The sequence below is a fragment of the Vitis vinifera genome, chromosome 15 (genome assembly GCF_030704535.1).
Source record: "Vitis vinifera cultivar Pinot Noir 40024 chromosome 15, ASM3070453v1".
Taxonomy (NCBI): Eukaryota; Viridiplantae; Streptophyta; class Magnoliopsida; order Vitales; family Vitaceae; genus Vitis; species Vitis vinifera.
Genome location: NC_081819.1, coordinates 1875417 through 1891978, shown reverse-complemented (window position 1 = coordinate 1891978; position 16562 = coordinate 1875417). Strand labels below are relative to the sequence as shown.

The 16562-nt window shown below is 34.9% G+C and overlaps 2 long non-coding RNA genes across 2 annotated transcripts; both read left to right on the top strand.

Annotated features, from left to right (window-relative positions):
- Window positions 1–4042: 4042 nt before the first annotated feature.
- LOC109124053 (uncharacterized) lies at window positions 4043–4696 on the top strand. The gene is made up of 3 exons (XR_002031945.2): window positions 4043–4095; window positions 4230–4387; window positions 4505–4696. It is a non-coding gene; the product is annotated as an uncharacterized LOC109124053 (long non-coding RNA).
- A 3779-nt stretch (window positions 4697–8475) lies between these two features.
- Window positions 8476–9684, top strand: LOC104881725 (uncharacterized). The gene is made up of 4 exons (XR_787683.3): window positions 8476–8660; window positions 8758–8805; window positions 9247–9318; window positions 9418–9684. It is a non-coding gene; the product is annotated as an uncharacterized LOC104881725 (long non-coding RNA).
- Window positions 9685–16562: the final 6878 nt, after the last annotated feature.

The window sequence follows — 16562 nt, the reverse complement described above, 5'->3', positions numbered from 1 at the left end:
ATTAATTGGGAAATAATTGTGGGTTGATTTACTTTAGGTTCTCCATGGATTCCATGTGTGAGTTGCTGTCATCAGTCATCCACATGTAAGAGTGTTTCTATGCTAAACCTTTTTTTAGTTCAGTACCATTGGTAAATCAGTGTTTCCGAAACAAGTCTGAAACCATTTTTGTCCTAAAATTTCCTTAGTGTTAAGGTATTAATTAGGGGAGGTAGTTTTTTCTCTCTCTCCCTTCATTTTACTTAGGGATGGTGCCCTTTGTATACGATTTACCTACTTTGGTGTGCTTTTTGTTAGGCATTGTTAATAATATTTTTGTATTCCCATTAAAAATAAAAAAATCCTTAATATATATGCTTTTTCAAGATAGATTCCTCATAGAAGTTTAGTAAAAATGAAGTTGCTCAACCTTTTTGTTTAAAAAAAATATATTGTTCTTGGTAAGCCTTAGATTGGAGACAGCGGTTCTTTTCTCATCTGTTGCTCCTTGTTGTTGGGTGGTATGATCCTCATTATGTGCTTGATATGAAGTTCGGTATTTTGTTTGGTTTTCCCTTGACAACCTTTTGGTAGGATGAAATCTTAAGGCTTTCAATCCTCCAATTTCACTTTCCAAGAAGCTAACCCTTTCTCTCATCTGTTGAATCTTGATACTTTTTGAAGCACTTTCATCCTCAAGATTCTCACACACTCCAGTAAGCTCATGCACCTTATTTTCAAACAGAACTTCACGGACAGAGGAAGCCTGAAGATCAAAGTAGAATGTTGTAGCTTCAGCCTCCCATAGTTCAAAGTCATTGCTTCTTTCATGAAGCTCTGAATTCAACTTCTCTCCTCTGATTCTATATTCTTCAATTTCTTCATGTAACATATCCAATTCAGACTCCAAGTTCCCATTCATCTTGCGAAGACATTCAATTTCCCTGTTCTGACTTGTGTTTTCTTCAGATAGTTCAAGAATCTACTTCTCTGAATTTTCTCTTAGAACTTCTGATTTTTCACATTCCCTCTTCAATTCCTCAACAGTGCCAAATAATTCTGCAGTCAAGTCCTGTGCAGCTTTGAGCTTTTGTTTTGCCAAGGAAGAGATAATCCTGAAAAATTAGAATTTATTTGCATAGCCTCATGATAATTTGTATAATGATTCTTGGAATGTTTTGTTTTGTTTTCTGGTTATTACTTTTTAGAATATTCTTTGTTTGCTTTTGTTTGTTTTGTTTTCTGTTTTTTTTTATTTTCTTCTTATTTTCTTCTCACTTGCTGTGGGTTGTCCATATAAACTGCATGTGTCTTTCGGTTGCACTGCCCTCGATGCTTTTCTATTACATTTATTTTCCTATTAATGGAAACTATGTGAAAACTATGTTCACATCTTGCAATTCTTGGAGGTTAACCTAAACACCCTTGCTTCAAGCCTTATCCAAGCTTTAGGTTATTAATTTAGGTTTGAATGTTTTACTTATAGACTTTATTTTATATTAAGAAAAATGACATCAGAAGAAGGGGAAAACTTTTCCATGCCAAGTGCGGGTTCAACTCCAATTACAGGCAGTACTTCAACTACTGATGGAACCTTGATATCTAAAAGAAGAAAGTTGACTTCGGTTGTTTGGAATGATTTTGATAAAATCATAGAAGATGGACAAGATTATGCTATTTGTAAGCACTGTAAGGGAAAGCTTAAGGCCGATAGCAAGAATGGGACAAAACACTTACATGTACACATAGATAGGTGCATGAAACGAAGAAATGTTGATATTAGGCAACAATTATTGGCAGTAGAGAGAAAAGGTCATGGAAAAGTTCAAATTGGTGGTTTTACCTTTGATCAAGAAATCTCAAGAGAGAAGCTTGCACGTGCAATTATATTGCATGAGTACCCACTTTCAATCGTTGACCATCTGGGGTTTAGAGAATTTGCTACTAGTCTCCAACCCTTGTTTAAGATGGATTCCCGCAATACGATTAAGGGTGATATAATGAAGATTTATGAGGTTGAGAAAGATAAGATGATTAGCTACTTAGAGAAACTTCAAAGTAGAGTTGCTATCACAACTGATATGTGGACATCAAATCAAAAGAAAGGTTACATGGCTATCACTGTACATTACATTGATGAGTCTTGGTTACTACACCATCATATTATAAGGTTAGTTATGTTTTTTTTTTTTTTAACTTGCAAAGTGTTTTGTTATTTGATCATTTAATGATATTGTTTGTGTTAATGATATTTTTTATTCTTAATTTAGGTTTGTTTATGTGCCTCCTCCACACACAAAAGAAGTTCTTTCAGATGTATTAATGGATTTCTTGTTGGATTGGAATATGGATAGAAAAGTTTCTACAGTCACTGTGGATAATTGCTCAAGTAATGACGGAATGATCAATATCTTGGTGGAGAAATTATCTTTGAGCGATTCACTCTTATTGAATGGAAAAATCTTCCACATGCGATGTGCGGCACATGTGTTGAACTTAATTGTTAAGGAAGGTTTGGATGTCATTGAAGTAGAAATTGAAAAAATTCTTGAGAGTGTTGCATATTGGTCAGCAACCCCATCAAGAATGGAAAAGTTTGAAGATGCAGCTCGCCAATTGCGTATTCCATGCACTAAGAAGTTAAGTCTTGATTGTAAGACACGATGGAATTCCACATACTTGATGTTATCAATTGCTATAACATATAAAGATGTGTTCCCACGTTTGAAGCAACGTGAAAAATACTACATGGTTGTGCCATCAGAGGAAGAATGGAATATGGCAAAGGAAATATGTGGAAGATTGAAATTGTTTTACAACATAACAGAGTTGTTCTCAGGACGAAATTATCCCACTGCAAATACTTTCTTCATCAAAGTGTGTGAAATCAAAGAGGCATTGTATGATTGGTTGATATGCTCAAATGATGTTGTGAAAACGATGGCAGCAAGTATGTTGCAAAAGTTTGACAAGTATTGGAGTGGGTGTCATATTGTGATGGCAATAGCAGCTATATTTGACCCAAGATACAAGATAAAGATTTTAGAGTTTTACTTTCCACTAATGTATGGGTCTGAAGCTTCAAATGAGATAGAAAAAATCTGTGGAATGTGTTATGAGTTGCTGTCTGAGTATCAAGCAAAGTCTAATTTGGGGCAAAAAACTTCATCCTATGGTACTTCATCAGGTTCAACTCTTTTGGAGTTAAACTATGATGAACAAGATCCTCTTTCAAAGTTTGACTTATTTGTTCATAGTACCACTGGAGAAAGTCATACGAAGTCGGAGTTAGATTATTACTTAGAGGAGTCTATTCTGCCAAGGAATTCAAATTTTGATGTTTTAAGTTGGTGGAAGACAAATGGTATAAAGTATCCGACTTTGCAGATGATTGTTCGTGATATCTATGCTATTCCGGTATCTACAGTTGCATCTGAGTCAGCCTTTAGCACGGGTGGTAGGGTGGTATCAAAACATCGCAGTAGGCTTCATCCAGATACTTTAGAGGCCTTAATGTGTGCTCAAAGTTGGTTATGGAAGGAAAAAGAAGGTAACCGATTTACATAATTATCAATTTTATGAATTTTTTTTTATTAAAATATTTAGTAAAGTTTTCTAATATTTTTTTTGGTGTTTTTTTTTTTACTAGGTGATTCATCAATTCATGACTCACAACCTCAACTGACAATGATGGATGAAAATGATGATTTACTTGTGCTTTAGATTTTTTACTTAAGATGATGTTAGAGACATTTTTTCTTTCTTTTTTGCTAACAATTTCTTTGTAATGTCTTTTTTTTTTTTTTTTCAATGTTGTTAAGCTTATGGATATATTTTAATTTTGGATATTATATTTTGGCATGTCTTCTATGATGTTAATTACCATGGTTGTAACTAAGAACCACATTCTTTACAATCAAGTTCAAGACTTGCAAGGTAGAGTCCTTGTAAGGAAATGTGGGTGCAGGAACATATGCTAATTGAAGCCAACAATGCGTTGAAAAGGAAGGTACAAATTCTCAAATGAACCTGGTCTTTTATTTTAGATTGACATCCTGTGTTATAGAAAGAAACCTACTGAAAGGGATCACTGCTGATGAAAATACTGCTGCACATGTAAGATAATTTCTGAAAAAAATGATCAATCAGTAGGACTGTTCCTTGAATCCGGAATATTTTCTTTTTGAATTAGTATATATGAAGTGGTTTCCGCTAAAATGGTTGAAGAAAATTTTGCATTTTGAGTGCAGGATTTTGCCACTCTTGGTGTTGTCAATGTCAGATACTGTGGGTATATAGTTGTGGTTAAACTTGAAGGGAAAGAAAGTAGCAAAATGGATACTCATTTTCAAAGCATTGAACTTCTTGATCAGCCTGAAGGTGGTGCCAATGCCCTTAATATTAACAGGTTTTTGTCAAACCCTACAACATGTCACTGAAGTATCTTGTGTAAGCTATGCTGTTCTCATGTTTTTACACTAGAAGTGGAGATATTCATTATGAACTTGTGAATATACTGTTACAGTTGAGGAAATCTTACCATTGGGTGGATTATTGGATTGCGTTGACAATTGAGAATTGCTTGGCGCCTTAGGAACTCATTATTCATGGATCTAGCCAAGGTTTTATTTTGTTTATTTATTTATTTTGTAGAGAATGAGGAAATTATGTTAGTCCAAAAAGAATTTGTAATATTTCTTTTTCTTTTGTTTGAAATTTTTGTGAGATGGGAACTTGGAGCGTGCTGGATACAGCATTTGCAGGATCAAAACAACATAGAGAAAGATAAGAAACCATCTACTGCAAAGACAAAAAATGAGATGACGGTCGAGGGACTTGGTACTCCTCTTAGATCTCTTAAGAACAATAAGAAAAATTTAGATGGCAACAATCTGAAAATGTAGTCTGAGAAATCAAAAACCCCTGCAGAGTCTGTTATTGGGGAAGCTGAAAATTCTACACTGTCCTCAACAAAACCTCAGCTTGAAGCTAATGCAAATGAAAATGAACTTGCACTGAAGAGGATGTTGTCTGATGCAGCTTTTGCCCGGCTTAAACAATCTGAAACTGGACTCCACCGCAAGGTAATATTTTGTCAATACAATTGGAGGTATAAGCTCCTTCTTTGTTCAGTTTCCTGTACTTATCCTCCCATGTCTTTGACAGTCTTTACAGGAACTAGTTGATCTACGCCCGGCTTGATTGGATTACCAGATTGAAAATTGCAATAGGAGCTGCAGAAGGTCTATCTTATCTCCATCATGAGTGTTCCCCACCCCTTGTCCACAGGTATTGCAAAGCTTTCTTTCAACTATTTTTCTTCTGTCTGCTTTCTTATAGGTGGCATTTTGTTAATATCCATTATTTATGGTTAGCTAAAGTTGTTATGTTACGCTTTTAGCTGTTTGTTTTTCAGAATGCATATCCTTGTGTACAACAAGGCTGTGTTACATTATGCTCTTTCTTTTTTCTTTTTTTTTAAAGGATTGCATTTCCTTGTGTTGAACAAGAACTTTTTGGCTCATTAAGTATGTATGATCTGAGATGCCACCCCTACAAACCTTTTATATTTTCCAATCAAATAGAAGCTTCTTGCTGTTTTGAATTTCATGTGAGAATCCATAGAACCTTTTGGTGGTTGTAGACAGTTGAACTTAATACTGCATTGTCATGCAGTGCTGAAATTGGGGGGTAAAGGATCCTTTATGGACGATGGCCCCGATTTTTGTCCCACTGTTCTCAGTATTAAGTGACATGAAGATCCTATAAACTGGTAGCTAAGACAAAGTGATAAGTAGTCTTAGTGTGGGAAGTGTGTACTTGGAACATTTGATTTTAGGTTCTTTTTCCCTATATAATTACCACCTATACCTACTATGCACATGCATTGTATAATTATCAAAAATTTGGAAAGATCAGGAAATAAATGTGAGAACACTCTAGTCATGGTGAATGTGAAAATATAATGAGTCCTGCATTCTCTTTGAATCAGGAATTGAATTAAGTTTACTTTTATAATATGATTTTACATTTTAATGGAGATTTTATATGGTATCAATGCCCGATTAGTGTGTTTCCTTACATTTTTATTTGCTATTATCCTGTTCCATGGAGAATTGGCATTTCTTTTAGAATATCTCTATAACTTGAATATCTTACTTGCAGCATCAATATTGTTATCTTATATGCTGCATTCAGATATCAATAGTATTTGGGCAAATTAATAATGCTTTCTGGCATGCTGGGCCCTTTCAGCTCTCAGGAACATGCTGATTGTTTGGAGACTGTTTCTCCATCATGTGGGTGCATTGTTATGACTTGGGCAGTTCTATCCGGTTATCTGCAAGGCACTGAGTTAGGTGGTGCATCATACTGCTTTAGAATTGGTGTTTCTATTACACGGTCAGGTTTTTTTTGAAGTGATTACTCATCCAAACAAATATGTATAAATGTGCCACTTTAACATGTGGCAGCTGGGGTGGCAGCCAATTAGGCTATTAACCTTTCGACTCTGGAACATGTGGTCTTGTAGCTAAAAAGGGCATGTTTCCTGCATGTGAGAGAAGTTAGATCTCTAGCTTTTAAATGGAAAGAGAAGTGGGCATGCCTTGTTTTCCCATATGGCAGAGACTGGCATGTTTGAATTACCACATGGAGAAAGGTTGGGTGGTGAAAACATGGGCCTGTTTTGGTTCCTGGCTGCTGCATGTGACAAAGCTGGGAGGGGCTGATCCTGCTTGTAAGATCAAGAAGGTCCCTATAACAAACAACCTTAATAGGACCATGCAAACAAAATCCCTGCAAAAGAGCCATTTCTGTTACTAAGGCTTCCTTCTGAATTCTCTCTTGACTGTGATCTATTATCTCTCATGTGCTAAACACTTTTTAGGCAGCTTGGAAGTACAAAGTTACATATGTTGTTATTTGAAGAAATATTGTCTGAGGAATAACACAACTGTGATACTAATAAAAACAACACTAAAATTAATGTAATGCCATAGATTTAACTCATTTAAGTTCCCATTGAAAATAAAAAATAAAAAATAAACAACAAAAAAAATGACTGAAGTGCCAAGGATACAAATTTGAAAACCTAATGCTGATCCTGAATTTCACCAATATCAGAATTGAAAGAACCTTTGAAGCATTCTTGAATTTTGGATTTATTTGGGCTCAGATGTTATAGGTGGCATTGATCAGCTGTGCTGCATCATTGCAGTATCGTTTGCTTTACTATCTCACACAAAACCTTTCCTTAAGTTTTTCCCACCTTTATTATCAATTTCTTAGTTTCTGTGTAGTTGGGAAGATGCTGTCAAATTTTCTCTGGTATCAACTTTGATTCATTATTTTCTGTTTTGGTTGTAGGTTGCATGCAGAGATTACCCTCACTCACGGGACCAATGTGCTAAATTTCCTTTTAATTCTACCACACATGATAGGCACTATGACCAGGTAAGATTACTCTCTTAGACTTTGGCCTCCATAAATATTAGCATTCTCTATGTTACTCCTATGGGAGAATTTTGCTGATCTCTGCTGGTGCTACAATGCAGTGCCATTGTTATGTCTGCGATTCGCTTGCCCCTTGTGGCCATTGGGGGACTGGTATGAACATTGTTGACCATTGAATAAATCAGAGGAAAAGTTTCAGGCTAGGGAAAAGTCAGCAAGTACCTATTCAAAAACACGCCACAGCATTGCCCCAAGTTAGCCAAAATTCATCATTTGAACGTTGGTTTTGGATGATCATGAAAATCTGCGATTGCTGGTGCTTTGAAGCATCTGGGTTTCTTACTTTCAAGGAATCCCGATTGAATTATGATAACTGACCTTGGTTTTTTTGTTTTTTTTTTTATATTACGTGGTGCCTTTGATCAGTAGTTCGTGCACTTTTTGAAGAGAGCCATTACTTTTTGTACATGATAATTGGACTTTTCTTCCATCAATCAGGTAGCTTGCAAACCATTTCTGATTCAGTCTCAGGACTTGTCTAATCTGATCTCACCCATTTATCAGTTCTTGTTCTTCTCAAACTGAATTATTGCCCTTTTTGGTTGATTTTGGGGTCAGGTACAGCGAGTGGGATGTACAAAGCTTCAGTGTGTCTTTTGGTATTGAATTGGGTGGTTTAAGTCTGTAATCATCAAGCCCTGCTTTGGATCCATTACCCTGGTTTTACAAACGGTACAAGGATCTGGCCTTTTCCAAGGTTTGAATAGTTTGTGGTGGTGTTCTTGACTGGTATCATGGCTAGCTTGTCGCATCCTATTTCTAGACGCAAGTATTCTTGGTGGTGGGACAGCCACATAAGTCCCAAAAATTCCAAATGGCTTCAGGAAAATCTTACAGGTAGATATATCTTTCTTCCACACAGGGCTGGTTTGCTTCTTTGTTTGAGTCACAATTATGAGGATTATTTCATCCCTTTAACAATTAATTCTTTATTCAATATGAACAACTCAGTCTACATGTAGAAGTTTGCCAAATGAAAACAATTCTTTTAGGCCATTTCTGATTAAGCGTGCTTCAATTGTTTGTGTTGTATTCATGTGATTGCTTCATTGGTTTGGGGTTTCCTCAGGTGAATTCTTCTCTTTCCTAACCATGCTTTTTTTTATTTTCTAATCCAGGATGATTCATATCTCGAGAGTTACATAAGCACCATTGGGGTTGACTTTGTAAGAAATCATTTTCCCCCCCTTTGGTTTTGACTTCAATTTTTTATTTTTTGGTAATTGTATAGAACTGATCTTATGCTTATTTTCTGTGATATAGAAAATTCGCACTGTGGAACAGGATGGAAAGACCATCAAACTACAAATTGTAAGTTTTTGAATTGCCTATAATTTGCTTTGTCTATTGAGGTTATAGATTGCATTTCCAGTGTTAATGTTGCTTTCAATCATAAGCAAACTGAAATATCAAGATATGTATGTAATTCTCTTGCTATTTCTTGGGCATTTTGAAAGTTTTCTATGAAAAAAGGTTGAAATTGGTAGGAGTCTTTATTCTTCTTCCTCTTTTATACATACTACATGCACACATACATAGCTATTTATTTATTTATGTAATTTTTTTGGTCAGTTGCATCTTTTAGCAATGTCACGTCTCTTTTTTTGTTTAATTTTTTTTTCCTAGAATATTGTAATTTACACGTTGTGGATATTGAAAATGTTAGGCAGTTCTGGAATCAGTGTCAACTGCTTTAAACCATTGTTCTGTTAACAAATTTGATAAGCCTTCTGCTTTTCTCTGGACATACAGTGGGACACTGCTGGGCAAGAACGTTTTAGGACGATCACTAGCAGCTACTATCGTGGAGCACATGGAATTATTGTGAGTTAATCATTTTGAGTTCTTTCTTTGCATTTATTGTTCCATTTCTGAGTTTCCTTTGTGCAAGCAAGTAGTTTCATATGGTTGCTTTTCTGGTAGGTGGTTTATGATGTGACGGATCAAGAAAGCTTGTATGCAGTCAGAGACAAGGAAGCTTGGCATTAAGTATTGCTACAATCAGCCCTGTGCCTTGTATGCAGTCAGGCTCCATTTTGTGAATTAAAAGCCAACGAACTTCAGTCCAAGTGGGTTACTTGCTTTGATTGATATGTTATGATTTGTCTATCTTTCTACTCATCAACACTCATTGTGTGTTGAAGACTATGTAAACAAACTTCAACTTTGATGTAATTTTTACTTTCTTAATACATTCCAGCAGCAATGTAAATGAAGATTCAATTGTGGTTAATCTAACTCAAAAGCATTAGTAGTGCTTTCTTTCCAAGGTTCAACCCAGCCCAACCCAGGCAAGCACAGCAAAGCCCCGCCCCGCCCCGCCCAGCCCTGCCCCCACCCCGCCCCGCCCCGCCCCGCCCCGACAACACATACCCGGGTCGGGATGGGCCGGGGATGGGATTATAATTTTAACTCTATACGGGGATGGGAATGCCCCGTCCCGCCCCGTCCCGGGTTTGGGACGGGTTGGGAAATAACTAAATCTTTTTGGGACAGGAATGGGATAGGGGTGACCCGTCCCAAACCCGCCCGTTGCCATTCTTAACAGGATGGGGGGCTACTTTGAACAATAGTTTTCGAAAAAGCCCAATTTTAATATTAAGTTTGGGAAGCCCATTTTAGCCCAAAACTCCTAATCTAGTCATCTACTTTTCTATGTACTAGTGTGTGGTCATATGCGTTGCACGGGGGTGGATGTGAGTGACGTTAATGTACTAATTAGAAAAAGGAAATGGTCATTGTGGGAGAACGAAAAGTCAAACTAGAATAATTGTCATTATTAGGGGAATTACTATATGAAAAAGACATCTTCCCATAATATTATGGAGTTACAAAAGGCATCTTCTATCTTTCATTTGAAAATGAATTATACAAGGAAATTAAATTTTTCATACCAATATTTTTGGGTAAATTTTCAATATATCTTAAATTGGGCAAATGAATGGAAATTGTCATTTTCATGACATCGAATAATATTTTTCTTGTTGACTCAAATCAACTTACCTACCATACTTACTGGATCCATACATTCAATTTATTGTCTTTCATATCCATGGAAATTCAAGTTACTCCTACAAAATTGCAATTCAATACCAATTTAGATTTTATTTTTTATTTTTTTTTAGTTTTTAAGCTTTTAGGAACTAAGTTTTCTCTCATGAGTTTAATAAATCATTTGGTTGATGGGAAAGAATAGAAAAGAAGGAAAAGCCAAAATTTTTTGATTCAATTTTTTTTATTTTATTTTTCTTTCTCTTAAATTTCCTCAATTTTCACATAAACTAAATAGTAAATTTTGCAAAAACATCATATTTAATACTTGGAAGGCTAGAGACATTCTTCATGGCCTTCTGCTTGGTGTTATCATTGAATAACTCAAACTTCAAAATTATTTTTCTATCACAACAAAACAAAGACTACCTTATGATATGTTGTAATCAAATCAAAGCTTGTGGTTAAAAGAAAAAGTTAAACACCCATCAACAATAAGGAAAATATCAAAAGACCTAAAAATTTCTCATCTTTATAAACCCATTTAAAGTGAGAATATGAGTTCTAATAAAGTAAAATTCATAAAATTTAGTCAAATTCTTGTAATGGTAGGGTAGAAGAGTTAGCTTTTCACAAAACAAAAAATAAAAACAAAAACTAAAAGTTATATCAAATAAACAACAAACCTTTATCTCCATCAAGTTGTAGGAATGATATCAAACCAAGCCCAAAAAGAAGAAGAATTTTGGAGAAACTTTACAAGAAAATAAAATTGAGGGTTTTTTATTAAAGAAATGATAAATTGTTACATAATAAATCATAAAACTTAAAATAAATATAAATTATGCTAAATTAATATTAATTAATGGATTTAGGGATAGATTTTCTTGGTGATTAAGGATAATTTTGGAAAGAAAAAGTTGACAAACACATCATACTTTTATAGGTAGTATAGTTAACACCCACTTTTTTTCTTTTTCTTTTTTTTTTTAATACATGGAGAACTTAAAAATAAAAAATAAATAAAAAATAAATAAAAAATAAAAAATAAAAAAGAAGAAGAAATGAAGCTCTAATAAGGATCATGTTTCAAAAGTAATGGTCATGTGCCCTAATTAAGAGCAACTTATGTCGAAAAGTGTCCTTGAGATCTACTTTACAAACTCATAGCTTACTAAATGCCACTATTTTCCTTTTTTTTTCTTTGTTATAAAAGTTCAAATTAAATATAATTTCAATAAATATTTAAATTATATTTCTCATTATATTTGAATAATAACTTTTAACAATGAATTATAATTTTTAAAAAAAATTCACAAAAACATTTACTATAAATTGAATACTTATTAAGTTATAAGGAATAAATACAAAACATAGATAATAACTTTTTAAATGAACAAAGTAATGATATTTAAAAAAAAATTATGTATTTTTTTATTAAAAAATAATTTTTTATTACAAATCTAATTAATTTTTTTCTAAATATTTTTTATACACATACATATACACATACATGCATACATACATACATACACACACATATATATATATATATAGTCTCAAATTATTTTTTAAAACTACTAGGGTTGTTAAAAAATCATCAAATTAAGACTTGGGTTAATATATATATATATATATATATATATATATATAATTTTAATAAATGGTGTAATTATTTTAAACTAGTTTTGATCCAAAAATATATATATATAAATTATATCAAATTTTAAGTTTCAAATTATCTTTAAAAATTAATAGGGTTATAAACAAATCTAATCCATCAAGTTCTGTTTAAGTTGGATTCCTTACTTCAACTCATTGATGAAGTTACAAGTTTTTTATTCAATAGTCACAATAGGGTATATATGAACATAAGACGAGATGTGATTGAACTAGGCAGTGCATGTATGAATCCCTGAAGTCAAAAAGAACAAAAGAAAATTAAACCCCTCTCTCCCTCTCCCACCCCCCGCCCCCCTCCCCAACCCCCTCATACTCTACAACCTACGAGCTCACCTCCCCCACCTTCCACACTCTCTCATTTTCTCCACATTCTGACGCTCCCGCACGTCCCATCTCCCATCTATCCTCTCACCTTTTCCCGTTTTCTTCCATTTCCCTTTCTTTCCCCTTCTCCTTCACTACCAGTCATGTACCCATGCACCACCCTTCAAACCCATACCAACATCTCCATCTTCACTAGATTCACCATGGCCTTCACCACTGCATCACCATACTCTATCATCGTTCCTCTATGGCTGTCATTGCACCACACTCATCTATTGCTACCTCCTCTCCAGCTGGTTGCGATCACCTGCAGTTCCACCACGGCCACCATTGGCCACCACCCCCTCATGCGCCAATCACGGAGCCGCCAGATGTCCATAGTTTTCAACATTCTCTTTCACATTGATTCATCTCCCACCCATCTTCATCCATGGGTTTCAAAATGGGTAAGCATTCTTCCAAATCTATAGTACCTATTATAGAATTATTTATTGGCTTAGGCCCTTAGGGTGTGTCTGTTTGGGTTAAATTATATTGATATTAGGCTTTGGATGTTGTTTCCGAGATTTGAAAATATTGGACTTGGTTTAGCCTTGCACTATTATTTATTTGTTCCTATTTGCTTGGATTTGGTTGACTGGGTTAATTTTTTATTGGTATTAGGCTTTCTTATTGGATTATTTTAGTTGGGTTTGATTTTGGATACTCATTTGGTCCATTTATGTTTTGCGTGGGCCCATTTGAGGTCGTTATTGGAGGGAGTTGTGATGTGCACCACGTATAGGGCCAGATTTCATGAAAGAGTGCAAGGTTTGAAAAGACTTATTTAAGGGCACAAAACCCTGAAGGACTAAAGGGGACGACTCAAATATTATATCTGGCATTTCTCTATTTTCCCTATTATTTTTGGGATTTCTGTATTTTGGTGAGAGAAGGGGTTTTATATATATGTGTAGACATAAAAAAAAATTAGTGGATTAAATTACCACTAATTTGGTCTTTAAAATAAATAAATAAAATAATAATAATAATAGATATCATTTTATAGATAAGTTTCCCTAATCTTCAACTATAAAAAGGATAATAATAATAATAAGAAAAATTATTATTATTATTATTATTATTATTATTATTATTATTATTATTATTATTATTATTATTATTATTATTATTAAAATCAAATAACTAAATCCCTTGAATTAAGCAACTAAACTCCGAGAATTCAAAATTCAAATTTCCTATCTTCACCTATAAATAGAGGTGTCTTCTTTCAAGAACGGGAGGAAAGAGAGAAATTGAAAAATCAAAAAGGAAAATCTTAGGGAAAAAATCCAAAGGCGACTTCATACGGGAAAAGAGGCTTCACAACAAAATAAAAAGTTTCATCAAATTTCCATGCAAGTTCAGTAAACGGTAAAAAAAATTGTTACATGTGTTCTTCGCCATTCAACGAGTTCATTTGGGAATAAGCCACTTGTGATCTTCGAAATCAAGAAAATGTTATCATCGTTCTTCAAGTTGTGATCAAAGTGAAATAATCAGAGGGAAAATATTATTTTGTAAAGAATATTATATTTGAGATTTTACTCACAATATTTTTAAATTTTGATAAATATTTTTTTTGGAATTTTTTTTGCTATTGTTTTGCTTACATCGTAGGACATTTTATGAAATTTGTACGCACAAGATCGTCATTGCACAATCGACACACAACACCACTATGGGCCCCATGACTCTTAGCAAAGCGAAATCGACATCTTCTCTTTCAACAAAACAAACAAGTGGACCTACTTGTTTGTTAAAACCGGTAAGGACACGTGATGAGCACCAACCATTCATCACTTTGGCCTCTTCAGGAGCAAGGAGCCACAGTCCTCATAGCATGAGAAAAATCCCTTCAGCACTAAAAGACTTTGGGGATAAATCTTCTTGCTCTATTACTGATGCCAACTTCAGGACCGACTCACACTCTAGATCACCAAATGGAATGTCAAAGAAGGAAAAATACTTCAATTGTTCTGACTCTTTTACTTCTCCCTTCTTGATGACCATGCCAGTAATGGCAACGGGGCACTACATCTGTAGAGGAACAATTGGCAGAGATGACTCGTGCCATCACCAAACTCACCAAGATGGTCGAAGATAAGGATATGCAGATAGCCTCCCTCATAAACAAGGTCAAGGCACAAGTACAAAATACAGGTGAGTCAAGTCAAGGACTCAATCACTTTCCGAATGTTGCATCTCATCTTGATGATGCACCACATGTGTCTAAAACAGTGCAAGTTGGGAGACAAATGACGAAATTCGCATCGGTGGCGTCATTGTCTGTCTAGCAACTTCAGGACATGATAACTAACACTATTAAAGCATAGTATGATGGACCCTTATAGAGTATACTCATGTACTCTAAACCTTACACTAAGAGGATTAATAACCTACATATGTCTATGGGTTATCAACCTCCAAAGTTTCAATCATTTAACGGGAAGGGAAATCCAAAACAACATGTTACCCCTTTCGTTGAAAGTTACAACAATGCAAGTACAGACGGTGACTTGTTAGTCAAACAATTTGGTCATCCTCTCCAAGGGAATGCTTTTGATTGGTACATAGACCTTGTGCCTGAGTGTAACGATAGTTGAGACCAAATGGAACATGAATTCCTCAACCATTTCTATAGTACTCGATGAATTGTAAGCATGATGAAACTCACTAATACTAAGCAATGGAAAGATGAGACAATCGTAGACTACATCAATCATTGGCGTTCCTTAAGCCTAAACTGCAAAGATAGATTATCTTAGGTTTCAGCTGTGGAGATGTGCATACAAGGAATGCATTAGGGTCTTTTGTACATCCTCCAAGGGATATGACCTCGCACTTTTGAAGAGTTAGCCACTTGAGCACATGACATGGAGCTCAGCATAGCCAACCATGGTGCTAAAGAGGACCTTATCATTGACCAATAAAGAAAGAGACATGATGGAAAAATAAGTGATAAGACTTCAATAAAACCCATCCAAAGTCAATGATGGTAAATACAACTCCTATCAAAATCTCAACATGAGATAAAAATAAGGAAGTAAACAAGGTTGGACCACCCAGGAAAATGAGAGGTATTAGTTCGCCATGAAGGAATTAAAGGAAAATAAGTATCCTTTTCCTGGCTCTAATGTGTCTAGCATGTTAGAAGACCTACTCTAGAAAAAGGTTATTGAGCTACCTGAGTGCAAGCGTCCAGAAGAAATGGGTTGTGTTAATGATCCAAACTATTGTCATTACCATCGAATCATCAATCACCCGGTGGAGAAAATTTTCATCTTAAAAGATCTTATAATGAAACTTGTAAAGCAAGGAAGAATTCATCTAGATCTAGATGAAACAGTAGAGTCAAATCATGTTATAGTCATATTTGGGTCCTTCGATCTTGTTCCATTACATGTTCCACCTAAGACATTGGGGGTATGTGTCAATACTATCCAATACGAGTCACCGAAATCAAAGCAAACACAAGTGTCATGCCAGGACACCATTCTTCACTTTTTCTTTGATAATGAATCAATGTCGTATAGCGAAGAAGGTTGGACATTGGTGATACGAAGAAAACCTCCTAAGAAGAAAGAATCTCATCCATACCCAAATCTTCCTAGGAATGAACAACATAAGCAAAATATTCGTCGATATCCAAAAAAGAAAGAAGAAAAGAAACCCAAAAAAAAAAAAAAAGGATTGTATAGGTTGATGACCTATTAGTACAAAAGCCTATCACCCCTGTCACCTTAAGAGAATACTTCCCTCCAGAGTTCTTTGATAGAGGAATGATGACATCAACTCATATGGTCTCTTGTTATGAGACTTTGGAAGAAGATAGGCCAAGTGCAGATGAAAAAAGTCCTCTTGGTTCGAAGTTAAGCAAAACCAAGGAAGAGGATGAGGTAGTAGCAAACCTATAGTGCTTACCCTCACTCTTTAGTATCCATGAAATGCTAAAGCTCCCTGAGGAAACATGAATTGTATTGATCCAAACACTTAAGAATCCATCACTTTATGCCACAAAAATAAATGGG